A 13,101-nucleotide genomic window follows, 5' to 3' on the forward strand; every position below is an offset into this window, starting at 1 on the left:
TGTACTAAGACAGCACGGCTCTATTCATCAGCCGTGGGGAGCCTAGTCTGTATTTAGGAAATGGCATTTATAATGCAGTACTATGCTCTATGTCAGTTCCCAGAGGACAGCCTGTGCTGTCTCCGTTGCTCTAGTGGAAGTGAACAGCTGCTTTCTAGATTTCCCAAAGCCCTGGTGCAAAATAAATCCTTCTCTCTCCACTTAATTTTAAAGAGCAACTACAGTTGGACAGGGAATATATGCAGGAGAGGAACAAAAGCAAGGAATACATTGTTTTATATCATTTTAGTTTTGAATCATCTGTAAAGTTATCATTTCAAGTAAAAAAAAAAAAAAAAAAAAAAGTAAAAATACCATCACAGGTCCAACCAAGTAACTGCCACAAGGTACAAACATCACCTCTCTCTTCCCTTCGCCAAGCTAAATTCACCCTTTCCTACTCCAAAGTCTTTACTAAAATGAATGGAAAAAGAAAAATCAAACACATTTCAAACACATTTCATCCAAGAGAAAGAGGGCAATTGAAAGCAAACAGCGTATAGATTTACTTCAGTTCCTATAGCCTCGTCTTCACAGGGCTAAGGTCAAGATTGAATCGTTGTTTCCATTTCACTTCTTATTTTTAGCAGGTTTATACAGCTCTGCTGACTTAATATACTGCAGGCTGAAATCCAGTTTACCAACCAGGAGAACCAATTGTTTAATCTGAAGAGGTCACAAAACTAGTCTCAGGGGTTACCTTACATTATTTTCATTTCTGGCCATGTCTGACTTTAAAATTCCGTCTTTTAAAAGCTGAGACGAGTCTTTAGGTCCTTCCATTAAGAAAGCTGGAGGGGGCAGCCCCCTTGATCTTTTCATCCCCTTTCTATTCGTCCCACCTGTTTTTAAGCTTTCCTCAGAGTCCTCTATTTAAGCACATACCCACAGCAGAAAGAGGTATTGGTATCTGTGCTGAGACACATGGGGGAAGACAGTAAGCTATCATGATCTCTAATGCTCTTTTTTTACGGCAAGACTATTTCTAAGGTATTTTCACGTTTCCACCACCTGTTTACTTTCTTAATTATCACTGAATGCTTCAGCTCCCATATGCTTGTAGTTACAGTGCACCTCTACGTTCAGCCAGTTTTACTAATGATGGCAGGTCTGGAAAATTCACCTGGTGCCTGCACTTCACCTGTAGCTTAGCAGCCTGCTGCTGTATCCCCAAGCACAATTATGATTCAACAGAGTAGTGCCTCATCTTTTAACACAAAATAAATAGAAAATAACACATATACCTATATACACCCATTCTTGTCTCTTATACGTGTGTCTGTATTTACAGACACACACACAAACTGCAGATTATATGTATTCACATATACAACAATTTAATGTCCTCTCTTCTTTAATCAATTATCCATGATAATCCATTGTATTCCCCCAGGTACTTAGTCATCAAAGCCACTTTAAACCTCTTCTTGAAGATCAAATGGCTCTAATCCATTTATTTACAGTTTACTGAGTTATAGAAAATTAATCAGGATCATAAGTTAGCTGCTGCAGCAAGCCTCTTCTGAAGCCTGCTATCACTACAAACAGTAATTCTCAGAGAGCCAACGGGATTGGGGGGAAAAAAGGAACAAATCTCCTGACGTCTGTTCCTCGCATCAGCCGCCGTCAATGACTGCCTCTCTCTGATCCTTGTTTGATCAAACCCTACTCCATCAAATCCATTTAAATGAATTAGCACTACTAAGGTAACAGAAGAGCTAATTAGTCTTAAACTTTGTAGTTAAGTTCTTCATACAGTGTCTTCTGGTGTCTGGCAGGCTAAGCAAGAGGTTTTCTTCTGAAGTTATTTGGGCGCAATAATGCATGTGCAAGGAAGTATCTGAATTACACAAAAGAGACCCCATTTCTTTGAACTCTGTTGAAGTTTCACTTTATTGTTCCATGTTTTCATACAAATATTCCCCTCATCTCACATATTTATGTTTACTAGGCAGCCTACTGATGAATACCAAATGACCAACTTACTGGGTATGATCAGTACTGAACCACCAGACAAGGTTCCACAAATCTGGGGCCCGACCAATTATTACACATTCATATCTTTCCCATACATATTCACAGCAGTTCTTCTCTACAGCAGTAGGGAAACTGAACCAGCAAAACTGATAGACTGTGAACACCTGAATGAATTTCCTATTAATGCTGCAAAGCCCTAAGATATTATTAATGGTTATGTTTGCATACACAGACAAATACAGGCACAGCAATCCCTGAAATGCTTTTGCAGCTTTTAGAAACTGTAGGAGAAGAGTGCTAAGATGAGGAAGTCAACAAATGTGCCATTGCCAACTGGTGCTGCAGGAGGAGTCCAAGTAGGCACAGTGTTTTTTCACAAAATGCAGCTTGACCAGGAAAGGAGAACTGACTTCCCACTCTTACTTCCCCCTCAAATTCAGTGGTACAGATTATCAAGTCTTCAGTTTTGCTTCTCCTCCAAAGAAGATATTACAACCATGACCTACATTTTCCAAATATATATAGTGCAATAGACATACTAAAGCTTTGCTGATACTGTAAGCAATCCTCAAGAGGAGATACCAAATAAAACTTTTCTTCCGCACAGAAGATGTAGATATGATGTCACCCCATGCAGAAATTACTCATGTCGCTTTTTTTTGACGTGGTGCCTCCAAACAATTTCACAAATGACTGCTTTATTTCCAATTATTTCAGTGGTTAAGTGATAACATCATCAGACTAGAATGTTGTCACAGGATGGCCACCCCCTCCTGACATATAATGCCTATTTACTTCTGTCACACCAAATAATGGAGGAGCCAGATCCTGTGTTAAAGGTGAAGTGTATCTGACAGTACCATTGTAACCTGGATGCTACTAAGAAGAGAGTGCTTCCATGCTACAGCTAATTCCCGGACAGGCTACCTGCTAAGATACATTTTATTTTATTTTACTTTTTTAACACACTTTCATAAATCATCTGGATCCTGATAGACTGGGATTCCGTGTCTTAAAATTTGTATTGATAAATAAATGCTATTTAAGCAACTAGGCTGTTTGGTATTCATTTAGTAGAATTATTGAATAAAAGCACTTGGACCTAATCGATAGGAGGATGTCAAAAGGAGAAAATTAAAATAGATCCTTCTAATTTAATGTGACAATTTCTTCTGGCTCTCTGCCATGAAAATTTGTACAAACTTGTATCCTTGTACAATGACATATCAATAAGCATCTATTAGTAAGTCCGGGCATTTAATTCTTCATTCGCATATTCCAGTCTGCTGATAGAGAGATTCTATCAAATTATGCAGCATTTGCACCAGAGTGCCTAAGCCTGCTTTTCCTTGCACTAATATAAATCTTCAGCAATAGTTAAATCCACACAAAAAGCTGTACAGGGGGGAAAAAAAAAGTCAAGCCTAGTGAATCCAGTCTTCAATACCTTACCCTTTTTCTCCTGATTACAGTCCTACTTTATAATCACATTATTCATCTCCCAAAACAATGCAGTTATCAAGTAAGGTGTTCTGGTAAATCACAACAGAGCCCTCACAAATTATTCAAACCACTTTCAGTTTCCTTGATTGTATTCAGCTTCGGCACAGACAGAAGAGCATGTGGATCCTGTGCCTGGTCTTAGCATCCCAGGGAGACTTGTTTCCTGCAGAACATCTTCAGGATCTCTCTCCATTCTCTGTATTTCCAGGTTTCATTTCTAAACTGCCCAGTCTAAAGCCAACTCAAAGGTCCCTAGCTGTACCAAAACACATCTTAGGCAAAATGCTAGGGGGGCGTCAAAACTCTTCATAAATGTACAATAAATAGAAGCATAGAAATCCTATGAATTTCTATGAAATGAGGGTATGGGTAACTTCAGAGAGGGAATTAGATGCACATTTCCCAAAGATGTATATACAAGTACGATGTTCAGAGCAAGCTTATTAACCTCATATCCTTTATTATATCCTAAAGGATCTCAATACAGGAACTCATAAAGCCATCGTTACTGAACCGTGTAAGCATTTTTCAGCAGAGCATCAAACTCTGCTATGTGAAGTCCATTATTCCTTTTGCCTAAGGGGTAAACTCTGTGTGTATTTCCTGGACGGGGCAGGAAGGAAAGTAACATCGCTCTTTCCAATCACTGATGTTCCCACCAAAACATGGAGATGGAAATGTGATTCTCCATGTTCCTGCAATGCCATGCATTGCTGCATAGGATAAAATCAAGAGGGGCCTATAAACACCTCTCTCCCCTCCCAGTCACCTGTGAGGAATCTGAAACAAATCATACAACACATTTTCCAGCAGCCAAAAGATGGCAGTGTTTCAGAGCGTTACACATATCTATGTACAAAAAGGCAGCTTGTTATACGGCTATAGATTGCGTTATATGTCGTCGTCAGGTTAAGAAACAGCTGATTTGCAATTCAGAAAGCCAATGATAAGGCAATGAACAAAATAGTTTTATGCCATTTCATTACAAGGTAATCCACTGCAAAACCTAGTAATGTGTTCTGAATATTCTTCAAGACAGGCAAGCCAAACCTATATCCAAAGTTATACGTGTGCTTGTAGAATGGATGCATGTGTGTGACAGGAAAGGATAGTTTCCCTATTAAGTGCTCTGTTTAAAAAACTTTTCTTTTACAAGTTCTAGGCTTTGGCAAGAAAGAGGAGCTAAACTTCGCCTCAGAAATGTTATAAGAACTCACCCTGATGCACGGTAGCCAAACACAGGGAGGGAAAATCATGCATATGCCTGTAAAAGTGCTGCAATTTGCTTTCAATTGTGAAAATCAGCCAAGAATCTAGCCGTTGTATCTTTTTAGCCCATCACAGCTTCCTTGTAACTTGGAGATGAGACATCATCATAAAAATGCACTGCCATTCTCCATCCCTTAAATGGAAAACTCGTTTCCACCTTCAGCATCTGTACTCCTATGACGTTTACAGAGAAGTCTATGCCCCTCAAATGACTGCAGAGAACTACACAATCATTAAGCCTATTTTACTTGTCCTGCCACAGGTAGATTTCCAAGTGTTTGAGAACTTACAGTGTGTTCCCACACACTGTGCTACCCCCAATCTCCTCTAAATGTTCCAGCACACCAGACAGGTCTCGAGTGCTGCAAACCTACACAAAGGGGCTACAGAAGCGTTGCAGAGGCATTCCTCATCTTCCCGCGTGACTGCCTGATTCTGTTTCCAGCTGCAGAAGCAAGTAACCATCTGTTTTCTCTCTGTACTCGTTTCACTGCTTTGTACGTTTCTAAGCTTCTTGGTTCCACATCAGTTTTCACTGATCCATAATTAAGATTACCTGTGGTTTTCATTGCTTTTATGTGAGTATGTACTATAGGCCCCTTTTCTGGGTCCATTCCCAATGCACAGCCAAGCCCTTTCTGCAGTCTTTGAATCTCCCACACCAGCCTTTTACTAGCTGTTTACATTTCAATTCTTTTTCCTGTGTTTTCTGCAGTTTCAAAACTCTCACTATTCCCTTTTGTCATTTTATTTCTGCAGATTTTATCTTGTCTTCATTGACTTTCCGCACCGTACAGCCACCATGTGAGGGCAGTACACAACGCTCTTCTCAGCCATGCTGGTTGCTGTGCTTCCTGAAATGCCTCCCACATCAGACAAGGTTTCCAAACGCAGTAGTTGCTAGCTGGAATCTTCCTTGAATGTACAATGTGAGTTTCACAGTTCACCTTTTGTCTTTTAATTATACAGCATAAGCCTGTTCTGGGGACAAACTGAGTTTTTGTGATGGAAAGGTCATTTGTCTGTGAAAGCCCAGCTCCTCTGTTACTGACATAGGACAACTGGAAAGGTAATGAGGTAGCAAACTGGAGGAGGAGCAAAAAGATTTCACAGCTAAAGAAACAATGTCAAACTGAAGAACAGTATCCAACCTGTTTCTCTGCTGCTGGAGTTGCTTTTGATGCCACTGGCTTTAATCTTCAGGTCTCAGACAGCAGTCAGTAAAATATGGATAATATTATCCCCTCAACTTGAAAGATACTAAGTCCTTACTATTTGAAATCTATAAGGCTATTCCAGCACAAACACTTTAGAAAAGCCCAAGAAGAATGAAGAAGTCCATGTTTATGGGAGAGCATGTGAGCCCATATCGAGGAAGAGTGGAAAAGGCAATATTTTAGAAGGTACACTGTGAACGAGCACCAAGTGTCCTGTGTGCTGGGTGAGACAGGAAGCCTCTGGAAAAACCATGACCAAATAGTAATCAAAATGCATACTCCATAGAAAGGAACCAAACTAAGGCTTCAGCTGAGCATGAATTCCAGCCTTTCTTCATTTCTGCAAGCTTGACTTTGCATTTTTAATACTATATTTTTAATATCATTTTATGCCATTTAGCTACCTTCTCATCTGTTAGGTATTATAGGTACTTTTATCCCAAAGATGTCCTTGTGCTCACAGCAAATGAGTCTTCAATGACTGCAATGCAGAGTATATGGTATTGGCAAATTAAAAATAGGTAATAATGAATTTTTTCCTTCTTGTTCCCTTCTGCAAGGAAGCCAAAGCCAGAGATCTTTGGATGTTAAAGAGTGCCTGGAGTAAATAGCCAAAACACTGAACAAGTTATCAAGGGCTGAAATTCTGTTGGGGGACAAGAAAGTTATAAAGAAAGTTATCACCTGCTTAAAAGTGGCTTTATACTTCTGGGGTGATAGTGCTGTACTCATTAGTTCTGGAATAGCACAACATTACAAGAGAGCTTTCCCTTCAACTCAGTTGCCTTGTTCTTACAGAGAAATAACAGAGGCCTGGATACACTCAGTCCCTCCCTTGACATAAAATTACAAAGTCATCTTTGAGAGCTCCTGGGAATGGACAGATAAATATATGAAGCTTCTTCACAGCTGTCCAAGAGGTAAATCTCTATGAAAAGATCAGATGCACTGGAAGGACTCCCTTCTAGTTGCCCAGAAATGCAATAGAGAAGGATAACAAAAGCTGTTGCTGGCCTCCCATCTTTGGGCTTGCTGGAGCCTAGTACTTCACAAGAAACATTCTCAGTTCATTGATCAGCTTGAAAGAGAACTGGAGAGGGGAAAAGCTCTAGCAGCTTTCTATCACCAAGTGATAGAAAGTCTGATATATAATTGCTAATAACAGCACAGGCACCAGGAACACACGCTGTCCCATCAGACCCAGCTCCTCGTTCAAAGCAGCCAACTTTCATTGCTTCCTTCACTCAGCCAGTGAACTGGGGCCAGTGACTCCCCACTAGTTTCTGCAGAGCTTGGCCAGCTTCCTTAGAGAAGCATGTACACCACAGATTCATCTTCTCACAAAGGTAAAAAAGCAGCAACAATTCTGATCCACAGACTAAATAATAATAATAATAATAATAATAATAATAATATATGCCAGGGAAGTTTACCTACTAAAAGAAAATTAAGGTCCCTCTACTATTTTCCCATTCTGTCTCTCCTTTAGCATTTTTCCAGTAATCCATTTTGTTATTAGTCTTTATGTCACTGTAACCACCATCCTCATCACCTTATCTCATTAATTATTTCTAATCTATGTTTCTTCAGTGCTCTGATTGTGTATGTATGTACACACACACATCTCTCTTCTTTTTTAGCCATCCTTATGCACCCAGTCCCTCCCAGTATTGAGCCATGAGTCTACACCAGGAATGTCCTTGAAAATATCCAAAGTTACAGAGGGAATCCTGACACTGTGCGATGGAGAACTAAGCCCAACCACAGTGATGGCACCCATCAGGACTGGCATTGCAGAGGGTCATTTAGGTCTGCAACCAGGTCCTGCCTCCATGCACTTTCAGAATCTGTCCACTTCAACCAAATAAAAATAAAAATAAAACAATCTTCCAGCTTTTGCTTACCCTCAGAAGTGTGGAGTTTTCTACCACAGGCATACTCATTTCTGATTCCAGAAGAGCACCAGTATTTTTCAGGGCTGCACACATGGTGAGGCAAACAAGACAGAACATTTCTTTTCTCTCCTGAGAAAAGTTATTAAAACATCCTATCATCTTCACCTTCATCGTGACCTTTTTACTTGTTTCTCAATTTCCACCTCTGTACAACCTCTTTGATGTTCTTTTCCATCCCTCAAACCATAACATAACATTGTACAGCAACACAAAGACACTGCCAGGATGGTATCTCTCTAAGAAACTGCTTTTTAGGACTACTACTGCCCTCCTGCCAGACGCGTAATTCCTATTAGCAAACTCTGCTGCAAAGCTTCTACAGCCTGTGGCTCACAAGCTCTCCACCCAGCCTGGGGAGGCTCTGGTCATTTAACACTGCAGTTTTCTTTAGTTTGTTGGGAGTGCAGATTTATTTACTCATTTGTATTTTAATAAGAATGGACTATTGTGTTGTTCCCCCCCCTCGCCCCAGTATTTTTTGTTGTTGTTCTACAGACAAAAATACAACTCACTGGTAATTCTGAGCTTCTTTTACAGATACACATCATCTAAGTGACTGCAAGACCACAAGAATCAGAATATTCCAGTGAGCCCTGGCCTGTGGAAAAGAAGATGTGAAGATGTCATTTCTCAGCTGAACATACAACATTTGGTTGAACTATAGCATGTCTAGGAAAAACTCCTGTGACAGACTATAGAACATACATTGGATTATTCTTATTGCTTTAATTTATTTTTAAAAGTACATTTTAAAATGATTATTTTTGTCTCAGGATTTTCCTTAGCAATTAGCTATCTACAGATGTGGTAAGGATATGTACATTCTTGGAATGACATTCTTTTTTAAGTAAATAATTTTTCTGATTTCAGTCTTCAGTGTCACTTAGACTCTCAGCTTAGCAACGAGACTAAGCAATGCTCAGAAAGCTGAGCAGGGTCCTCTCTGGGTCATCAAACTGGAACAGCATTATCCTTGCACACAGCATGCTATTGTGACAAAATCACTGACTTCTAATGATTTTTTGCAACAGTAATCCCACACCTATTTGTGGCATGAAAATTATCCAGATGCTAAGAAAGAAGAAAGGTAGCATTAGCTGTTCAGTAAACGTTAAAGAAAGTGAAGTCTCAGACAAAGAACTGAAGGATGCTGACTTAATCTAATGAATGTCAGGATAAACTGTTTCAGAAGGATGAAAAGAGAGCTGCAGACAGACAGACCCTTATTCTCATGGACCTGTAGTTCTCCTGCACTGTTTTGAGTCATTTAGAGGAACTTCCCAAGCACACATACAAGTCCCATGTTTCAAGCCACAAGGTTCCCGAAGGGGTTAATTGTAAGAAAGGATGAAGATACTTTAGGATGTTTCAACACTGTCTTGGAGATACAGAAAATGTACTTAAAAAAAAAAAAAAAAAAAAAAAAGGGCATTTGAGGGACTCTGTGTATGATGAAGAGAGAAGTGAATTCAGCTTGAAGACAACAGCCCTTCTACAGAGTGTGTGCTGCTTGGACTTGGCACTTAATCTTGTAACCATCCGCTAGGGAGGCTCAGACAGTCCATGGCAAACTTCATGGGCAGATCACAGGATATCCTCTCTTTGATGGCAGAAAATGAAAGGACACAGAGAACTTTCTAGCTGAATTATGTGTGAAGTAGAAAACAGACACAAGGAAGACAAGGCAATGGGTCCCAAGATTAGGAATCAAAAGACCTGCAGTCCTCATGGGTTTGGCACTGTATCACATTAAGGATATTTTCAAGTCACTCTGTAGTCATTTGGCTCAGTTTCCCATAAGTATTAAATAATATAAAATTGAAATAAAAGATAGATGTATTTTCTCCTTTTTAAAAGACAGGGCAATTGAATATAGTTACACAGTAATTGTTTACAATGCAAATTTGTTTCAACTTCTGAGCGTCCTCGTGACATCAATCTCTACTTTCAAATACTTTTACCAATTATTCAGAAATAAATATGAAATAGTTGCCGCATATAAAATTTGGGGAGTTGGACAACAAGCTAAAGCACAGAGTGCCATGCCCTGCTGTTGGAGCGATCTATGCCTTACACAGTTGAAGGACTGGGAAAAAAACTTCTCATGGCTACAGTGAACAAAAAAGTTCTTGCAGACTCCCATGATGTAATAAAGGGAGTTGATAAGATATCCTGATCCATAAAAAATACAGTAATTACGAAGAATAGGGGGTAGTATTGCCTCTGCACTTCCTGTGCATTTCATTTCATATGCAGTTCTGTTGGCCGGCTTTCTTGAAGGATGTTGAAAAATGGGTCCCAAAAAAAAAAACTGCCAAAAAAAAAAACAAAAAAACAAGAGCTGTACAGTGCTAAAGGCAATGAGCTCAATCTCTGTAAGTACAGATCAAGTAACGGCTTTGGTGAGGAAGAGACTCCTGACAGAAAATATTGGCAATCCATTAAAAGAGCAGAGAAAGATAAAATGCTAAGCAGTAGCTGAAGACAAATTTAAACAAGAAATTAGGTACACAATTTATTGTTGTTTTTCTTTTTTTTTTTTTTTTTTTTTTTTTTTATAGTGGTGGTAAATAACCATTTGATTTTCCTCTTAAAGTTAGGAGGGCTGGATGACTTTTAGGACTAAGCATCCTGGTTATCCTACAAGATCAAAGGAGCAGCCAGGGCTAAGGACAGTTAATTTGCAGAGGAGGGCTGGGTGTAGTAATGACTTTATGCAGAGCCTCAGCCCATCCAGAGAATGTGGTTGGTACTTGGTGGCCTCATAGAAACTCACAGATGATAGATGGTGTCCACAGCAGGAGGAAATCCCAGAGATGGCTGTGGCCTCTTACACATATCCCTTTCATTAACAGATTGGTTGTCCTTCTCAATTCACCCACCAGAAAGGCAGAGATACCTCCTACCAGGCACCTGTCTGCTTAAGGGGTAGCAAACACACTTCCACCACAAAGATAAGGGTTTCAGTGAGTTCGGAAATCGTTGGTTGCACTCTTCTGCCACCAGCTGGTCTTTGGGGATAAAAACACTGGGTGAAACTGGGTGAACCATTTCCGAGTCATTTGGATCTCTCCTTTTCTTTCTTCTGTTAAAGAATTTCAAAATACTACGTTATTTGCCTATACAACTTTCTATTTGTCTGTCTTCATTTCACTTTTATTTGGCTTTATTCTATTATGTCAGTAGAAATGGTGCATGACACGATGTGTTGTAATCTGTGTCATAACAAGCTGATGTGTAATGTGATGAGGCATTATAATCTCAAAATATATATTTCTTTGTATTATTTTTTAAGTTGGTTGACAGAGAAAAGCCTGGAGCAGGCATCTAGGAGAGGAGAATCAAAGAAAATAATTGCATTCTTTTACCACAAAATGCATCTCTACTTTCAAGCTAAAACACACAAACCTAAGAAAGTATGTGGAAATATAGTAGAAGTTAATTGTGCAATGCTGGCTGCAAGTATTTATTTTACCGACTGAGCAAATTCCTCAGATGACAATGATTTTAAAGTCTTGTTTTCTTTTTGAACCAAGCATCAGAAAGAGCCAAGGAAGCACAGTGACACAAGAGAGACCTTGTAACACCGGTCACTAGAGGAAACACACCAGGCTGCAGAAGCCAGCCGCTTCCATGTCTTTATGACCTACAGATCTAGAAATCATCTCTCCAGACCCCAAAGTTTCCACATAGTCCCCAGGCATCTTATCTCCTAACTTAAACTCACACACTTCACTCCCAGGACTTTGTTGCTTGATTCTCCGTCTTGTTATCAAGCATACAATGGCTCCCTTTGAGGCAGATTTGAGGAGAAGGAACAAGAAGACAGGAAAAGAAGGGAAGAAAGTTTGTTCACTGAAGCATTCATGCTTCCACCTAAGACCAAGTTTACTGAGCCCTGCCATTAGCAAATATTTCTGGAACCTTCTGGCAAAGGGTATTTTCCCTATATTTCCCTACTGTTACTCAAAGCAGAGTTTCACAGAGCCCAAGGCAAGAGAGGGCCACATGTTCTCTCCTACACAGAAGCAGCTCTCATACAAAAGCTAAATATTTTAGCTAGAATAATGTTTGAGTGTTAAGTCAAAGTACAACTTGTGCCCAGGATCTATTCAAGGTGTCCCCATCAGACCATGTATGTGGAAGAAAGACCAGAACCCCCAACACATCTGACACAAATAAATTATGTCATCCCTGAAACACCACAATCAATATGACCCCTATCAGGCAAACAAAATGAACCAGCCAAATGGCTTAGGAAAAACTTGTCCTGCATCCAGGCACTCCAGCATTCTTCCCAAAACATGGATTAGCTGAATAAGTTTTTCCCCCCTCAGAAATGACTTTGACTTCAATTTAAAGATAATATAAAATAAAACAAAATACAACTTCACTTTGAGAAGTGACGAATCCACCACTTCCCTGACCAGCTTTTATAATAATTTCTAAGTTTGCTACTAAGCAATTGACTTTTACTTCAAGATAGAACTTATCTCATTTAATCTTTGGATCTTTTTTATACCTTTGTTGGAGAAGGTGAAAAGCTCTCCTACCCAGAAGTAAGCTATTTCCCATCAATAAGTACCTATGCCCAGCGATAAGACCACTTCATAATCTTTTTGATGAATGGAGAAGCTACTGCTGCTATCAGTTACTCTCATATTTTATGGCAAATATAATTGATTTTTGGACACGCCAGCTAAAACAAGGAAGTCAATAAAAAGCTGTTTCAAATCCAGTCAAAACAGATATTTTCCAATTATGAGAACATTTTACTTAAGGTTAACCCAAAACATTTTGTTCAATCTAATACAACTGTCTGGTGCAACTGTGTATGTGTGTTATTTAATCATTTCAATATTATTTCTTGTTAGTTTTTAAGACAGTTGCTAAAGATATCTTGCTCTCAGAAGAATAAGATTTAAAGGTTTGTTTTGAAATGTTAAATGAAATGGGGTTTTCTTTTTTTTTATAATTTAAATTTTCCCCCTGCTCTGCATTTTTCAAAACAATGGGGATTTGGAAGGATTACTATAGTGAATCTGTCAACTTTCCTGAATTTCCTTTTTCTTCTTTATATGTCATTTTTTCTGAGAATGCTCTGGTGATAAACTTCCTCACTGTCTTTGTAGATAATAGGG

The 13,101-nt window shown here is 39.2% G+C and overlaps 1 long non-coding RNA gene across 2 annotated transcripts in view; it reads right to left on the bottom strand.

Moving 5' to 3' along the window:
- Window positions 1-13,101, bottom strand: part of LOC311431514 — a 53,681-nt gene that overhangs the window by 22,104 nt on the left and 18,476 nt on the right. For both annotated transcript variants that reach the window (XR_014689501.1, XR_014689502.1), the window contains exons 2-3: window positions 8,473-8,558; window positions 7,910-7,983 (exon numbers count right to left, since the gene is read on the bottom strand). This is a non-coding gene — a long non-coding RNA (uncharacterized lncRNA). The remainder of the gene's footprint in view (window positions 1-7,909; window positions 7,984-8,472; window positions 8,559-13,101) is intronic.

Source organism: Aythya ferina (assembly GCF_964211825.1).
Source record: "Aythya ferina genome assembly, chromosome: 2".
NCBI lineage: Eukaryota > Metazoa > Chordata > Aves > Anseriformes > Anatidae > Aythya > Aythya ferina.